The 16,283-nt window shown below is 44.1% G+C and overlaps 1 protein-coding gene and 1 long non-coding RNA gene across 4 annotated transcripts in view; one reads left to right on the top strand and one right to left on the bottom strand.

The window, feature by feature from the left end:
* gdpd5b (glycerophosphodiester phosphodiesterase domain containing 5b) overlaps positions 1-16,283 on the bottom strand; it is a 291,231-nt gene that overhangs the window by 269,392 nt on the left and 5,556 nt on the right. The window contains exon 1 of one of the 3 annotated variants that reach the window (XM_063054662.1): positions 15,290-15,743. The exons of the other annotated variants lie outside the window; for them this stretch is intronic. The gene's annotated coding sequence lies outside the window, so the exon portion shown is untranslated. Of the gene's footprint in view, positions 1-15,289; positions 15,744-16,283 lie in introns of those variants that run through there. 3 annotated transcript variants of the gene reach the window in all.
* On the top strand, positions 8,224-15,370 carry LOC134349790 (uncharacterized). The gene is made up of 3 exons (XR_010018770.1): positions 8,224-8,837; positions 14,470-14,539; positions 15,239-15,370. It is a non-coding gene; the product is annotated as an uncharacterized LOC134349790 (long non-coding RNA).

Raw genomic sequence — 16,283 nt, 5'->3', positions numbered from 1 at the left:
TCTTTTGAAGACCCTGACCTGGAGTTACACACTGACTTCAGTTCTTTACAGGAATGGGACGCGCTCTCAGGGTTTCACGACTGGCCGTTATTCAACATGCCAAGGGCGCAGCCTAAGAGCTTAGCTCACCTTCGGAGGTCCAAGATCTCATGGCTTTGGAGACGAACAAATCGAAGGTTGGTGTCCCGGCAGGAGATCAGTGTGTAGTGGGAGTTGGAAGATCTACAGCTGTGTTCCCAGAGACCTGAGATCTTTGGGCACACAGCTTGGAAAAAGCGACATAATGGACTTTTAACATGGTAAACCAATGAGTTGTTTATTATGTCTCCCCTCTCACTGTGAAATGGAGACATCCCTTTCTCCCTTATTAGGGAGAGAGAGAGAGAGCGCCTGTGGTATGTCAAATACCGGGTGAACAAGTAGTCTTTGGGGTACAGTACTGCAAGCCTGTGTCTCTGCTCACGCTTGAGTACTCGATGGTGGGTGCCGATATTTCTTTTTGCCGTTGGCAGGAGAGGGGATCATTGTTTGCGGCCGCTTATGCGCAGGAGGGAGGGGAGCTGGGGGGACTTTGGGGTTCTAACATTTAACTGTCATTCATTCTTTGGGGGCACTCCTCTGTTTTCATGGATGGGTGTGAAGAAAAAGCATTTCAGGATGTATATTGTATACATTTCTGTGACATTAAATGTACCTCTGAACTCTTAAAACCTATATACATGTGCCTATGACTTTTGCACAGTACTGTATGTCACCATATGGTACCCTGAAGTTCATTTCCTTTCAGGCACTCACCGTAGATACAAAGTCCCTATACTTTCCTCCAATCAATGTAAAATTATGGCCCCTGGAAAAATGTCTCTGGCTGATCACTCTATCTATGCCTCTTAACTTGTACACCTCAGACTGACAGGCATTCAATGTGCAAAAGATGACAAACTTTGCAAATACAAAAAAAAGCACAATAAAGAAAATAAATAATGCTGATAATGTGAGTTGTGAAGTCTTTGAAAGCGAGTCTGTAGGTTGTGCAATCAGTTCAGCGTTGAGCTGACTGAAGTTATCCACTCTGGTTCAGGAGTCTGATGGTTAAAGGGTAATAACTGTACCCGAACCTGGTGCTGTGAGCCCTGGGCCCTAAACCTACTGAACACACTGGACAACAAATTTTTCCAAAAGTGTTGCTTCCTTAGAATTTTTCTTCTTTATGATAAACCACTTGAAGATGAACACAAATAATTTCAGACTAGTACTTGTATCACATTGGAGAAACAAGAAATTAGCTTTTATTGAATATAATGTATTTAAACCGGTGCTGACGCTTTGCAATTGTTCAGCTAAGCTAAAAATATTTTGTTGATGATTTTCATTTGTACTCAGTGTCTGAGGCTTCTCGCTTAAGTGTCCAACAATAATCAGCCAGTATTGATGGATTCCGGTTGCCCAATACTGTTCTCCCATGACTGCATTGTCCTAGTGAAACCTTTCACCATGCTCGTCACTGACAGCAACAAGATTGGCAGGGGAGAAGTCTAATTGGAATGCAGAAAATGAATCTTTAGGGACATGTTGCACTTCATGGTTTTGTATGCTTGAAGCATGTTGTCAACCAGCTGCATGTAGGTTGGTGCTCTGTAATTGCCAAGAAAAATTTTAACAATATCCGCAAAAACAACTTCCGTACAATTATCTCTGGTTCTACAAGTAGTTCTTCAAATTGCCTGTTATTAATGACCTGTTTGATTTTGGACCAACAAAAAATGTCTTCCTTAACCTTAGCATCAGTAATTCTGACTTGAATCATGAATTGAAATAACAAATATAGGTGATTATTTTTTTAAATGGTGCATAATAGGGAAATTTCACAGAGATTTTCATGATCAGCAGCCCAAAGTTCATAAGAAACACCCAAAAGCACTTAGGAAGCAAAATCTTTGTTGTCCAGTGATATATTGAAAGGCCTAGATAGAGTTGGCATAGAGAAGATGTTTCCTATACTGGGGGAGTCTAGGACCAGAGGGCACAATCTCAGAATATGGTGTTATGAGATAAAAGCTATCCTCGTGTTTTGTGGTATGTGCTTTTATGCTTTTGTATCTTCTGCCTAATGAGAGAGGTGATTTTAATTTGGGGGGGGAAAGGGAGAAGAGACAATGCTGCATTCTTCATCTCAAATCAACTCCTCAGGTGCTTACACTAGTTCAGTGGCTGGAAACACCAGATAGCCCTAACCTGGGGCAAGAGAGTCATAATAGTCCTTCACTCATTAGCAATAACTGCTCGGTCTGTTATTATGGCCCGCCCAATGATCTCAACACATTATCAAGGACTTCCATTCAGTACCGCTGTTCAAGACATCAGCAAATGTTGCTGGGTGTCAACATCTCTGATGGTCTGTCCTGAATCTAATATATGAAGAAGGCATGCCAGCTTTCTTGAAGAGATTTGGCACAACCAAAAGATATAGGAGCAGAATTAGGCCATTTGGCCCATCGAGTCTGCTCCACCATTTCATCATGTCCGATCCATTTCCTTCTCAGCCCCAGTCTCCTACCTTCTCCCCATATCCCTTCATGCACTGACTAATTAAGAATCTATCAACCCCTGCCTCAAATATACCCAACGACTTGGCCTCCACAGCCACCTGTGGCAATGAATTTCATAGATTCACCTTTGGCTAAAGAAATTTCTCCTCATCGCCATTCTAAATACACATCCCTCTATTCTGAGGCTGTGTCCTCTGGTCTTAGACTCTCCCACCATAGGAAACATCCTCTCCACATCCATTCTATCTAGGCCTTTCAATATTCGACAGGTTTCAATGAGGTCACGCCTCATTCTTATGAATTTCAGTGAGTACAAGCCCAGAACCAAACACTCCTCAGATGATAAGCTTTTTAATCCCAGAATCATTTCCATGAACCTCCTTTGAACCCTCTCTAATGTCAGCACATCCTTTCTTAGATAAGAGGCCCCAAACTGTTCACAATACTCCATGTGAACCCTCACTAGTGCCTTACAAAGCTTTAACAATCACCCTTGATTTTATATTCTAGTCATCTCAAAATGAATGCTAACTTTGCATTTGCCTTCCTCACCACTGACGCAACCTGCAAACCAACCTTTATAGAATCTTGCACAAGGACTCTCAAGTACCTTTGTACCTCAGATTTTTGAATTTTCTCTACGCTTTTATTTATTCTACCGAAGTGCATGACCATACACATCGCGACACTGTATTCCATCTGCCACTTCTTTGCCCATTCTCCTAATCCAAGTCCTTCTGCAGCCCCTCTGCTTTCTCAACACTACCTCCTGCCCCACCAGAGGCTCCAGCAAATTTCTACAGATGAACCATGGAGATGCATTCTAACTGGCTGCATCACCAGCTGATGTGAAATCTCCACTGCATGGGATTGGACAAAACTGCAGGGGGTTGTAATGTCGGCCAGTTCCATCACAGGCATTAGAACTGTTTCGGGCATCTTCAAGATGGATGCTGCCTTCTTGAGGCATAAACTTTTGAAGGACTCTCACCATCCAAGACACGCTATCTTCTCATTTCGACCTTCTCTGAGTATTGTCATCTTGCCGCGGTGGAGAGGATTGGGAGTTCCTGAAACCCTTTGATACATGCTTTTGTAATTTATATACGTTATTGTTTCTCACCCATTAGCTGACTGTAATGCACTCATTTCAGATTTGCCTGAGAAAGGCATAAATCAGCCACAGCTTCCTCAAAATGCAGCAGCAAGAATCTTAACCGAGAAAAGAAAACCTGAGCACATTTCACTGCTTTTTGCATCATTACACTGGCTGACTGTGACCTTTAGGATCAATTTTAAAATACTTTTAATTGCAGATAAGGCTCAGAATAATCTAGCTCCTCCATATATTTTGGAGTGTCTACCCCCTTACATCCCTATTCGTAATCAGATCCCTGAATACTGGTTTGCTTAGTGTTTCTAGAGCCAAGAACATAAGAACAGATGATAAGGCATTTTTGCTCTTACGCACCAAAAATCTGGAATATTCTACTGTCTGAGAAATGCCAGGATAGTACTGCAGAACACTTCAAAACACTTCCTAATACCTACTTTTTAAAATTTGGTCTACTCAGAGGATTATTTATTACCTGTTGATGCTGATTATATTTATATAATTTGGTATATTTGATTGCATTTTATTCTATATAATGTGTTTTTTATTATTTTTAATTTTGTCTCATATTTTCTGACTACATCGATTTATCTTTCCAATCTATATAAAGCACTTTGAGCCTCCATCTTTATGTATGAAAGATGCAATATAAATTATTTCCCCCCCCCCCAGCTCAAGCTGGTAAGACCCGAGGTATGGGCATAGCCAAGCACACTCATTTCTCAATTGCTGGGAACTTTCTAGTGGTGTTTAGTATTGTGGCTTTCTGATCACTAACACAGATATTGCTGGGAAAGTCTAATTGTTTAATGCTATTGTGTAGTGACTTTAGGATGATACCAGTTGTAGATATCACTTCCAGGACAAAGTATACCCTGTTCATATTCCATAGGCTTTCAATTTCCGCTTTTAATTCAGCATATATCTGGTGTTTCTCACTGATTGATTTCTGTATGTTATGTGTGTTTGAAATGGATATATTAAGTAAGTTGTTCTTGCTTGTTTTTCCTGTATTATTATATCCAGATGGTTATTTATGGATTGCCCTATCTGTAATAACTGATCAGTCATAATATAATTTGTGGTATTCTGACTCCAAAACTAGATCAGGCTTGTATTTATAGTAAGGTGTGATTTCATTTAAGAGTTTGTATTTTAAAGCAAGAGTTTGATGAATAATGTTTACCACTTGATTGTGCCTGTGTAAGTAATCAGATTGAGTTAAACTGCTACAGGATCCTGTGATAATATTATCATCATCCCAAGAGCTTTGCCGTCTGGAGTTTAGCTTCTGATAGAGTCACCCATGGTGGCAAGATCATGCAGGATGGGGGTTCAGGACAATGAGTGATCAGACCAAGGCCTCAACAGTGGAGCTGGAGGAGGATAATAACACATCACAATGGCAGTGAAGGTGGAGGAAGGCCGCGGCAGTGAAGGGTCCCCAGTCGTCTTCCATCCCATGCCACCGGAGCCTGACCCTGACCTGTCAAGGGCAAGGTAGCGGCTGCCCGTCCATCAGACTCCCCACGTTAAACAAAGTCACACACAGACATTCTTCTATTACGGGAATCCACCCTAGCATCTCCGATTAAATGCCATGGTGATCAGCAAGTGGTGAAAGGGGCAGGATTGTGAGGTTTGGAGGCCACAAATCAAGATATGTGGATCCCAGATCAGCCTCAACAGCTACTTAAGAATCCACCAATAGACAACCCTTTAGGAAAACTTCACACTCGATCACACAATTACCACTGTCATCAGGGAGGAGGTACCGGAGCTTGAAGATGTTTTAGGAATAGCTTCTTCCCCTCCACCGTCCACAAACCCAAGCATAGTACCTCATTATTTTTCTAACCTTTTACAATACTTATTTACTTCCTTTTACATTTCTTATTATAACTTTACTGAAAATAGATTTTCAACGTACTGCTGCCGCAAAGCAACAAATTTCACGGCGTAAACGCAAGGGGCTCCGCAGAGGAGCGGGCACAAATCCAGAGGAACACACAAAATGCTGGAGGAACTCAGCAGGTCAGGCAGCATGGTGTACAAGGTTTCGGGTCTGGAAAGGGAGGGAGGGAGACGCCAGAATCAGGCGGGGGAGGGAGGGGAAGAAGGACACGCTAGATAGAAGGTGATGGGCTGCACTGGGGGGGGGGGGAAACACAGATTCTGCAGATGCTGGAAATCCAAAGTAACATACACAGAATGCTGGGGGAACTCAGCAGGTCAAGAGGCATCTGTGGAAATAAACAAACAATTGACCTTTTGGGCTGAGACACTTTTTCAGAAAGAAGGGTCTCGGCCTGAAATGCCGACTGTTTATCTATTTCCATAGAAATTTCACAACATACGCCAGTGATAATAAACCTGATTCTGACACAGATCAGTGTAATGTGCTGCCAAATACTCATTTTCACGGCATTTATTACACTCAACCTGAACCTACGTGCAAAATGTACTGAATATAAAACCCGTCCTGCACTCCATTCCAAACAACTGTGCTATGTTTTGGATTAAAACATAAAGTACATTTATTATTTAAGTAACCATATGTATACATTATACAACCTTGAGATTCGTCTCCTTACAGGCAGCCACTAAACAAAGGAACCTGAAAAGAATCCAATTTTTAAAAAAACCGTCAAACACCCAATGTGCAGAGAAAGAGAAAAAAAATGAATTGTGGAAATGATAAAAGCAAGCAAACAGCATTTAGGACCGTATCTCTCGAAATAGAGTCCGTCCGCTGCCTCAGTTCCATTCAGGGATGAACCAGCACGTCCTTTGCTCTGGCCCCACAACCCCAACCTTTTAACCTACCCCTGACAAGGAATTGAGTATGTGATACATCGGGCTCCAACTAAGCAGTTTTACAATTCAATAAAAGCTTTCAAGAGAGTTAGATAAAGCAGAGCATTTACAACCTGTTTCTTCAGTGATGAATAGAGAAGTCATGTAGTAATTATGCTCAGACTGTACCTGGAGATCATGAACATTCTCTGATCTGCTTTCAAAACCCAAATTTATTTAATCACACGTACATCGAAACATACAATGACATGCATCACTTTTGGAGGCACGTGCCATTGAACTTGACGGCTGATTCCAGCAAGACGGGTTTTGTACCGCGAGCTGAGACTGATATCCCTGACCATTGAGAAGTACAAAGGATAAACTCACTCAAGCTTATAGAGTCAAGAGTGATACTTCAGGAAACAGGCCCCTCAACCCAGCAAGATGTCCACCAAGCTAGCTATGTTTGGCCCACAGCCTTCTAAACTTGGGGTTCCCAACCTGGGGTCCATGCTTAATGGTATTGGTCCATGGCATAAAAAATTGGAAACCCCCATTCTCAGCTTTTCATGTACCCGTCCAAATGGCTTTTAAATGTCATTACTGTAGCCCTCCCAACCACTTCCTGTGGTAACACATAAAAGTTGCTGGTGAACACAGCAGGCCAGACAGCACCTCTAGGAAGAGGTACAGTCAATGTTTCAGGACAAGACCCTTCGTCAGGACTAACTGAAAGTACAGTCGACGTTTCGGGCCGAGACCCTACTTCCTGTAGTAGCACGTTCCGAATACTCACCTACCTCTGCTTGGAGCAGTTGCCCCTCAGGTCCCTCTTAAATCTACCCCTCTCAAGAACCTATCAACCCCTGCTTTAACTATACCACCATGGCTGATTTATTAACCTCTCAATCCCATTCTCCTGCCTTCTCCCCATAACCTTTGACTCCCCGATTAATCAAAAGCCTATCGGGCTCCGCTTTAAATATACCCATTGATTTGGTCTCCACAGCACCTGTGGCGATGAATTCCACAGATTCACCTCCCTCTGGATAAAGCAATTCCTCCTCGTTCTGTTCTAAATGGACATCCCTCTATTCTGAGGCTGTGTCCTCTGGTCCTAGACTCCCCCACGAACAGAAACATTCTCTCCACATCCACTCTATCTAGGCCTTTCATAATCATTGACATAGGCTGGGCTCCAGGTCAGGGACCCCAGTCTGTGGTCCATGGACCCCTTGCTTAATGGCATAAGAAAAGAGCTGGGAACCTCCCTGTTCTAGGTGCTGAAGGTCAAGAGTAAAACACGTAAAATGCTGGAGGAGCTCATCAGCCCAGGCAGCACATAGGGGAGGGAATAACTAGTCGAAATTTCAGCTGAGACCCTTCAGCAGGACTGAAAGGGAAGGCAGAATAAGGAGGATGGGGAGGGAAGAAGGTACAAGCTGCCAGGTGAGTGGCGAGACCAGGTGAGGTGAGGGGGGAGGGGTAGGGAAGAAGGTACAAGCTGCCAGGTGAGTGGCGAGACCAGGTGAGGTGAGGGGGGAGGGGTAGGGAAGAAGGTGTAAGCTGCCAGGTGAGTGGCGAGACCAGGTGAGGTGGGGGGGGAGGGGGAATAATCAGCAGGTCAGGCACTTGGTGGGAAGAGAAACAGAGTTAACTTTTCAGGTCACGATATTTCCAACAATTTGTGGACATTTCTCCCGGGGCAGAAATGGGCAATATGAGGTGTATAATTTTAAGGTGTCTGGAGGAAAGTATTGGGGGGTGGGGGGGAGGAAATGTCAGAGGTGGTTTTTATTTAAGAAACACGGAGTGGTGAGTGTGTGGAACGCCCTGCCAGGGGGTGGTGATAGAGGCGGATACATCTAAGAAACTCTTAGAAAGTCACATGGATGGAACAAAATGGAGGGTTATGTGGGAGGGAATGGTTAGATTGATCTTGGAGGAGGTTAAAAGGTCGGCACAACATCGTGGGCCAAAGGGTCTGTACTGTGCTTTGGTGTTCGATGTTCTAAGACTAGAAATTGCTTTATCTTTCTATGTTCCCATATCACTATGCCCCTCTCAATCCCCCCTATTTGCACTGGGCCACATAACCAACTGTTTGATCTGCTTGTTAATCCAGCTCATTTTTGACCTCTGGTTTACCTATTTACCGGCAGTGACACCAGAGGAGCTGATAGCTGGCCCTCCTTCACCTGTGCTGAGCTGCTGGTTTCAAGTACATCTCACTGACTGCAACGGAGAGCGACTGCGACGGCCGAAGCTGCCAGCCAGCACTACCCCAGCGGCTTTAGATCCTTGTTGTGATTGTTTCCATTGTTCCTACACAGGACGCTGGAGTCGCTCTGCACCCTGGTATTCATTCTCCTGTCTGGGTAAGTAACTTTAAATTCCTCGGCGTCATCCTATCAGAGGCTCTGTCCTGGGATCAGCACAAAAATGCCAAGACAAAGAAAGCACAACAGTGCCTCTACTTTCTTATAAGTTTGCATAGATTCAGTGTGTACTCTAAAACTTTGGCAAATGTCTAAAGGTCGTGGTGGAGAGTATCCGGTGTCTCTTTCCAGTGAAGGTGCTCCCTCGCTACCGTTGGGAGGCAGCACACAGTGCCAACAACGGCAACAAGAGACGGAAGATGCGTGAAATCAGGGTCGTGGGATCGGTGAATGGGGACAGAAGTAACTCACTACCAGTGAGCAAGTTAACTATTTATTTACAGGACAAGACAGGCACTAAATGTTCAGTAAACCATTCAAGTTACACCCAGTTACACATACTTATCGAAAGTGTGCGCTCGAGCCCTCTTTCTGAAGCACTTTCCCACTGTTTCCATGGCATCATCTGTAACCTGGTCCACGGTGACCCAGACAAAACCAGTGACCGGCTGCTTTCAGCAGACTAGATTTATACTCTACCAGCACTGCGACATCATCAGCCTGCGCCACGGCTGTAGTTTGGTACCCACGACCTATCAACTCACTTTCAAGGGCTCTTCATCTCATGTTCTTGATATTTATTGCTTATTTATTTATTATTATTACCTTCTTTCTGTATTTGCAGTTTGTTGTCTTTTGCACAATGGCTAAATGCCCAGTTGGTGTGATATTTCAGTGATTCTGTTATGGTTAGTATTCTATTATGCCCACATGCCCACAAGAGAATAAATCACTGGGTTATATATGGTGACATACGTACTTTTTTAAAAAATAAATTTACTTTGAACTTTGCAAAGTTCCTTAACAGGCCAATCCCAAGCCTGCACGGAGCAGCAGCTGTCGATGAACGGGGACGATGGATGAAATCAGGAAATAGACCAACACTATTACGGACCAAAATAAATGTGGGTCAAACCGGAAAATAAAAATTGCAGCCGAGTTGCTCAAAAAAATTGTGGGAAACACTGCGAAAACATTGTGGAAAACATCCAGTGAGCGGCGGCAGTTCTGTGGGTGAAAACACCTTGTTAATGAGCGAGGTCAGGGGAGAATGGCCAGGCTGGTTCAGGCTGACCGGAAGGCAACAGTAACTCAAATAACCATGCGTTACAACAGTGGTGTGCAGAAGAGCTTCTCTGAACAAACACGTTGAACAGCAGCAGGAGACCATGATCATACACTCAGTGGCTACTTTATTAGGTACAGAAAGTGATCCCTGAGTGCTTGGCAGTGGTAACAAACCCAATTCTGATTGAGTCCTTGAACCCATGACATTGAGTCAGAGAGAGCTGTGCCTGACACCAGTCTCTGAATTTATGTGTATGCAGTATCAATAGTCTCACAGATTTAATTTGTATGCACATATCTAACAACTCCCTATAAAAGTGCCCCTCCTTCATCTCTAACGATGTATTGACCGAGATCAGTCAGTGGCTTCTCCCTGGATTCACAGCTCCTGTTCAACGAAATGGACTACACACATCCTGCATCACTGCCTGGTATGGGCACTGTACCTCCCTTAATCACAGGACTCTGCAGAGAGTGGTGCGGACAGCCCAGCGCATCTGTAGTTGTGAACTTCCCATGATTCAGGACATTTACAAAGACAGGTGTGAGAAAAAGAGCCCAAAGGATCATTGGGGACCCGAGTCACCCCAGCCACTGTCTATTCCAGCTGCCACCATCCAGAAAACAGCATAAAAGCCAGAACCAACAGGCTCCAGGACAGCTTCTTCCACCAGGTCAGCAGACTGATGTACTCACGCTGATTTGAGTGTACTCTATATTTACATTGACTGTTCTATTTATTATAAATGATTATAAATTACTATGATTGCACATTGCACATTTAGACGGAGACATACCATAAAGATTTTTACTCATGTATGTGAAGGATGAAAGAAAGAAAGTCAATTCAATTCAATTCTAGCTCCATCACCTCCCTCTCTCACTGTCTTGATTTCAGTAAAGAAGGACCATCCCCTCATTATTACCAACACAGGAAACTTCAGATGCTGCAATCTGGAGTGACACACAAGGTCTTTTTTTCCCCTTTCTCTTTGCACTACTTAGTTAATTTAACTTTTTAATATCTATACTCTGCCAGAGTTTCATTATCATTTATTACACTGTACTGCTGCAGCAAAACAACAAATTTCACAACATATCTGAGTGATATTCAACCTGTTTCTGATTGTGATGCAGGAGGAACTCAGAGGGTCAAGCAACATCTGTGACGGGAAATACTAAAGGTAGATAGATGGATACTTTATTGATCCCAAAGGAAATTACAGTATCACAGTAGCATTACAAGTGCACAGATATACAAATATTAGCAAGGAAGTAGAAAGAATTAAAAAAAATAAGCTACCACAAACAGTCCAGCAGGAAGAGGTTATCACTTCCCCAGATACACGTTATAGAGCCTAACAGCCAAGAGTAAGAATGACCTCATTTTGCACTCTTCAGAGTAGTGCAGTTGTCTTAGTCAAGTTAGCATTTCAGGTCAAAATCCAGATGAAGGTTCCCAACCCAAAATGCCAATTATTCATTACCCTACACATATGCTGCCTGACCTGCCGGTTTCACCAGCATTTTGATTTTTTTTTAAATATGTAGTTCCGTCATCTTGCTGTTTGCACCCCTTCGATCACAGAGGCTTTAGACCAAGGGTCAACTCAACAAGTTGACTGACATAAAAACAAGTCCACATGTGCACAGGTGCACTGCAAACCTTCATTGTAGCTGCACCACAGGCGCACAGCATCAGATAAGCAACTCATAAGAAAAACAAATTTTAAATCCTATCATCACCCCTCATGATTTTTATAAACCTGCATTTGTTAACTCCTCAGCTTCCTCCACGCTACAGCAGGGGTTCCCAACTTGGGGTCCACAGACCCCTTGCTTAGTGGTATTGGTCCATGGCAGAAATAAGGTTGGGAAGCCCTGCTCTGCGGAAACCAGTCCCAGTTTGTCCAGTCTCTCTATATAACTCAAACCATCCAGGCTTGGCAACATCCTCGCCAGGCTGTTCAGCACCCTCTCCAGCTTAATAAGATATAGAAGCAGAATTAGGCCATTTAGCCCATCGCATCTGCTCCACCATTTCATCATGGCTGATCCATTTTCCCTCTCAGCCCCAATCTCCTGCCTTCTCCCCATATCACTTTAACCCCTGACCAATCAAGGATCTCCTTCACTTCCTGTTAATATTTATCACACCACCCCCGCCTCCTTATTCTACCCTGCCCAAACAGGATATTGGGTTTTGATTTGTGAGATCTTACTGTGCAAGGATTCAGTCGTGGCTTTTCTTATGTCATGCCCGTGTCCGCATCACACAGGGTTGGAAAGAAACAGGAGTCTTTCCCATTGGGTGGAAGTTGGTGGAATTTTGGGAATCACCTCCCCAAACTCATTCCATCCCACTGGCCTGCCTGAGATCAAGGTCAAAGTAAAGTTGCCTGCCATTTGCACAAGTGCAATGACAACCCTGCTCCTTTCTCAACCAGGTTTGACACCATCCACGACTGAGTTTTAAGAGAAACATGAGGGGGATCTTCTTTACTCAGAGGGAGAACAAGCTGCCAGCATGCAGGTTCAATTCTTATATTTAAGAGGATATGGATGGGAGGGATATGGAGGAATAAGGTCTAGGTCTGGTGAATGGGTCTAGGCAAAACAAGGCACAGACTAGATGGGCCAAAAAGCCCGTTGCTCTGCTGTAGTACTCAATGCCTCTCTGTGACTTTATAATTCATGAAGGATTTGATTACAAATTTAATTAGCTCACACTGTGCAGTGGCCCACAAGGATTAAGTTCTGTTGACAACAGTACCATTGTTTAAAGCCTGTCTTCCATCAAGGATCAACTTCACTTGCCATCTATTTACATGTGTCAGGAATTTGCTGTGGTGTGTTAAACAGGGTGCAGCATGCAACAAAAACAACATTCAACAATTATAAAAAAATATTAAGTTAGAGAGTAAAGTTCAGATATGGATTAAAATATGTATAAATACATAAATACCGGCATGTGTTTACAATGTAAACAGATTTATAAAAAGTGGTTTTAGGTGTTTACAGTGCAGGGCAGCGACGGTAACAGATGGGGAGGTGCTGAATAGAATGGCTGATCAGATTAACTGCCAGGGGAAGAAACTTTTAAGAAGGTGTGAAGTTTTTGCTTTAATAGCCCTGTAGAGCTTTCCAGAGGGGAGCTTTTGGAAAGGGCTGTTTGCAAGGTGGGTTGTGTCCACGATGATTTTTGTTCCTGCCCACTTCTTTGCCCTGGACACAGACAAGTCGTGCGGTGATGGTAGGCTGCGTCCAACTACCAAGTCATTCTCTTCTGCCGACCTGACAGTTAGCTTAGGTTTTGTATATTGTGAGAGGCCGCTGCGCCAAGCGGACAGTAATGGCTGATGTGAGGATGCTCTCTATGATAGAACTACACCAGGATGTTCTGAGGAAGATTGAATTTTACCAACTGCCTCTGCTGAGCTTTTTGGTTAATGAAAGTGATATGGTCCTCCCACATGAGGTCTTGCCCAGGAACCTGACTGCTGAGACGGCGCTGACTGTGGAGTTGTTGATGATGAGCGGGTGGAGAGGAGACACATTTCTCCTGAGGTCAAGATCCATACCGAAGCAGCCTCAAGTACTCAATATCTAATGGGAGCAGTGAGATCTGTTGCAACAAGTCGGTAGATGTCAATCTGAACGTGCTTGTTTACAGTACTGTGCAGAAGTTGCAGGCACATAGGGTGCCCAAGACTTTCGCACAGTACTGTAATTGTCAACGTGGAGCGGAGAGCAAGTTTGTAAATCAGGCGGGAACAGAATCAACGAACTCATTCGTAAGGCCAGTGATGTTGTGGGGATGGAACTGGACTCTCTGACGGTGCTGTCTGAAAAGAGGATGCTGTCTAAGTTGCATGCCATCTTGGACAATGTCTCCCATCCACTACATAACGTACTGGGTGGGCACAGGAGTACATTCAGCCAGAGACTCATTCCACCAAGATGCAACACAGAGCGTCATAGGAAGTCATTCCTGCCTGTGGCCATCAAACTTTACAACTCCTCCCTTGGAGGGTCAGACACCCTGAGCCAATAGGCTGGTCCTGGACTTATTTCATAATTTCCTGGCATAATTTACATATTACTATTTATTATTTATGGTGCAACTGTAACAAAAACCAATTTCCCCCCGGATCAATAAGTATGACCATGACTATGACTATGAACACAGGATGTTGTGAACAGCGAGGGTGGACTGCCACAGGAGGGACGTGGGGCAGGTGGCAGGGAAGGAATGCCGGGGCAGGGGGGTGACTCAGGTGCAGACATACCCAGCCATGAAACACCAGGCAGGGTCATTTGATTCCAAAAAATTGGTCTATTGATCATTACAGAATGCCTCTCTGGTGCTTCCCATTCCCTCCCTTCTCCCTTCCACTTTTCCCAACCATGATTCCCCTCTCCCTGTCCCCCTTCCCACTCTCAGTCCACAATATAGAGACCCATTTCAAAACTCATATTCATGAAATATGTTGTTTTTTTGCAGTAGAGTGGAATACATAGAATTACCACAGTACTGTGAAAATGCTTCGTTCAATTCAGTCCAAAGACATCAGGTAGGTTAACTGATCATTGTAAATTGTGCCGTGATTATGTTAGGGTTAAATCGGGGTTTTCAGGATTGCTGGGGTAGCACGGCTCAAAGGGCCAGAAGGGCCAGAAAGGCCCATCCCATAGCGTATCACTAAATAAATAAATAGAATTTTCTTCTACATTGCCTTGTAAAAACCCAGAGCTAACCGAAGCTGCAGAGACCTCGCCCCCGGCAGAGGAAGGATCTTCTCCTAGAACAGGGGTCGGCAACCCTCTTGCCTCTGCGGGCCGGATCACGTACTAACGAGCGGACGGTGGGCCAGATAAATGCCATATATTAAAAAAACTTGAAATATGGGAATTATCCATTTAAATACATCTAGTTATGCTTGGCCTCAAATTAATGAATAACACATGCTAGAAAATCATTTGTGCTTAAGGTTGCCTACCCCTGTCCTAGGAGATGTATGAAGTTGTGTGGTGAAAGGGAAGCCACAGGGCTGATCAACCATTGGCTAGGACTCAAAACTCCAGCGAGCTGCTGTTGGCGGCTCACGTCCATGCAGGGGTGATGGGCTCGAGAGGGGTATACAAGCTAGTTACATTTATTGTGTGTGTTTTTTTAAATTATTGTGTTCTTTATGTTATTGTGTTTTTTTGTGTGTGCCGCATCAGATCAGGAGTATTGATCATTCCATTTTCCTTTGCACTGTTTTGTACAGGAGATCAGAGTCCCAGAACTCTGCTAATTGGCCCACTGAGCCCTTGCTAACCTTCTGGAGATGATCCCTGCTCACCCTTTCCATCTTTGGGAGCATCCGGTTGCCTTTGGGAAGTTCTGTGGAACGTGCCCGCGTGTTCGAGATCTGGAGGACGAGAGCCATTCAGCACACAGCAGGCATTTCAGCTCATCAAGACCTTACTGTCCTGCACCTATACTGACCTCAGTGGATTTCCTCCACACTCCCATCATCTCCCTCCACACTCTGCCACTCACCCACCCACACACCAAGGGCAATTCACATTTGCGGGCTGCCCCCAGCCCAATCCTCGAACTGTGTTGGTCATTGACACAAACAACACATTTCACTCTGTGTTTTGATGTAGATGATAAAGATCTAAATCTAGATGTAGATGTAGATGTAGATCTAAATTTAGATTTATAATCTAAATAACAACAAGGGGCACAGCCATGAGGACCGCAGACAGGGTAAAACTAGTCTTCCCCCCCGCCCCCCAACCACCATCCTGAAGTGCTAAAAACAGGAGGGCAGAGGTTTAAGATCAGGGGCAAGAGATTAAAAAGGGGCATCAGGGACACAAAAGGTGGTGTGTATTTGGAACGAGTTAGTGGTCGAGGTGGCCACATTAGCGATGTTTGCTAGCTATCGAGGATAAGTACATGGCTCGGCGAGCTATGGGCAATCAGGAACAGCTGGGACTAGAGTCACAGAACACTACAGCACAGAAACAGGCCCTTTGGCCCATCTACTCCATGCCAAACTATTCATCTGCCTCATCCCATCAACCTGCACCCGGACCATGGCCCTCTATACCGCTCACTTCCACTTACCTACCCAAATTTCTCTTAAATGTTGAAATCGATCCCGTGTCCACCTCTTCTCTGCTGGCAGCTCGTTCCACACTCCCAGCAGAATCAGAATCAGGTTTAGTACCATCAGCATATGGCATGAAATTTGTTGTTATGTGGCAGCAAGACATAATAATAAAAACTAAATTCTAGTAAGTGTATATATTTAAAAAGTA

Source organism: Mobula hypostoma, chromosome 7 (assembly GCF_963921235.1).
Source record: "Mobula hypostoma chromosome 7, sMobHyp1.1, whole genome shotgun sequence".
Classification (NCBI taxonomy): domain Eukaryota; kingdom Metazoa; phylum Chordata; class Chondrichthyes; order Myliobatiformes; family Myliobatidae; genus Mobula; species Mobula hypostoma.
The sequence above is the reverse complement of the archived record's forward strand: the minus strand, read 5'-3'. Positions and strand labels throughout refer to the sequence as shown.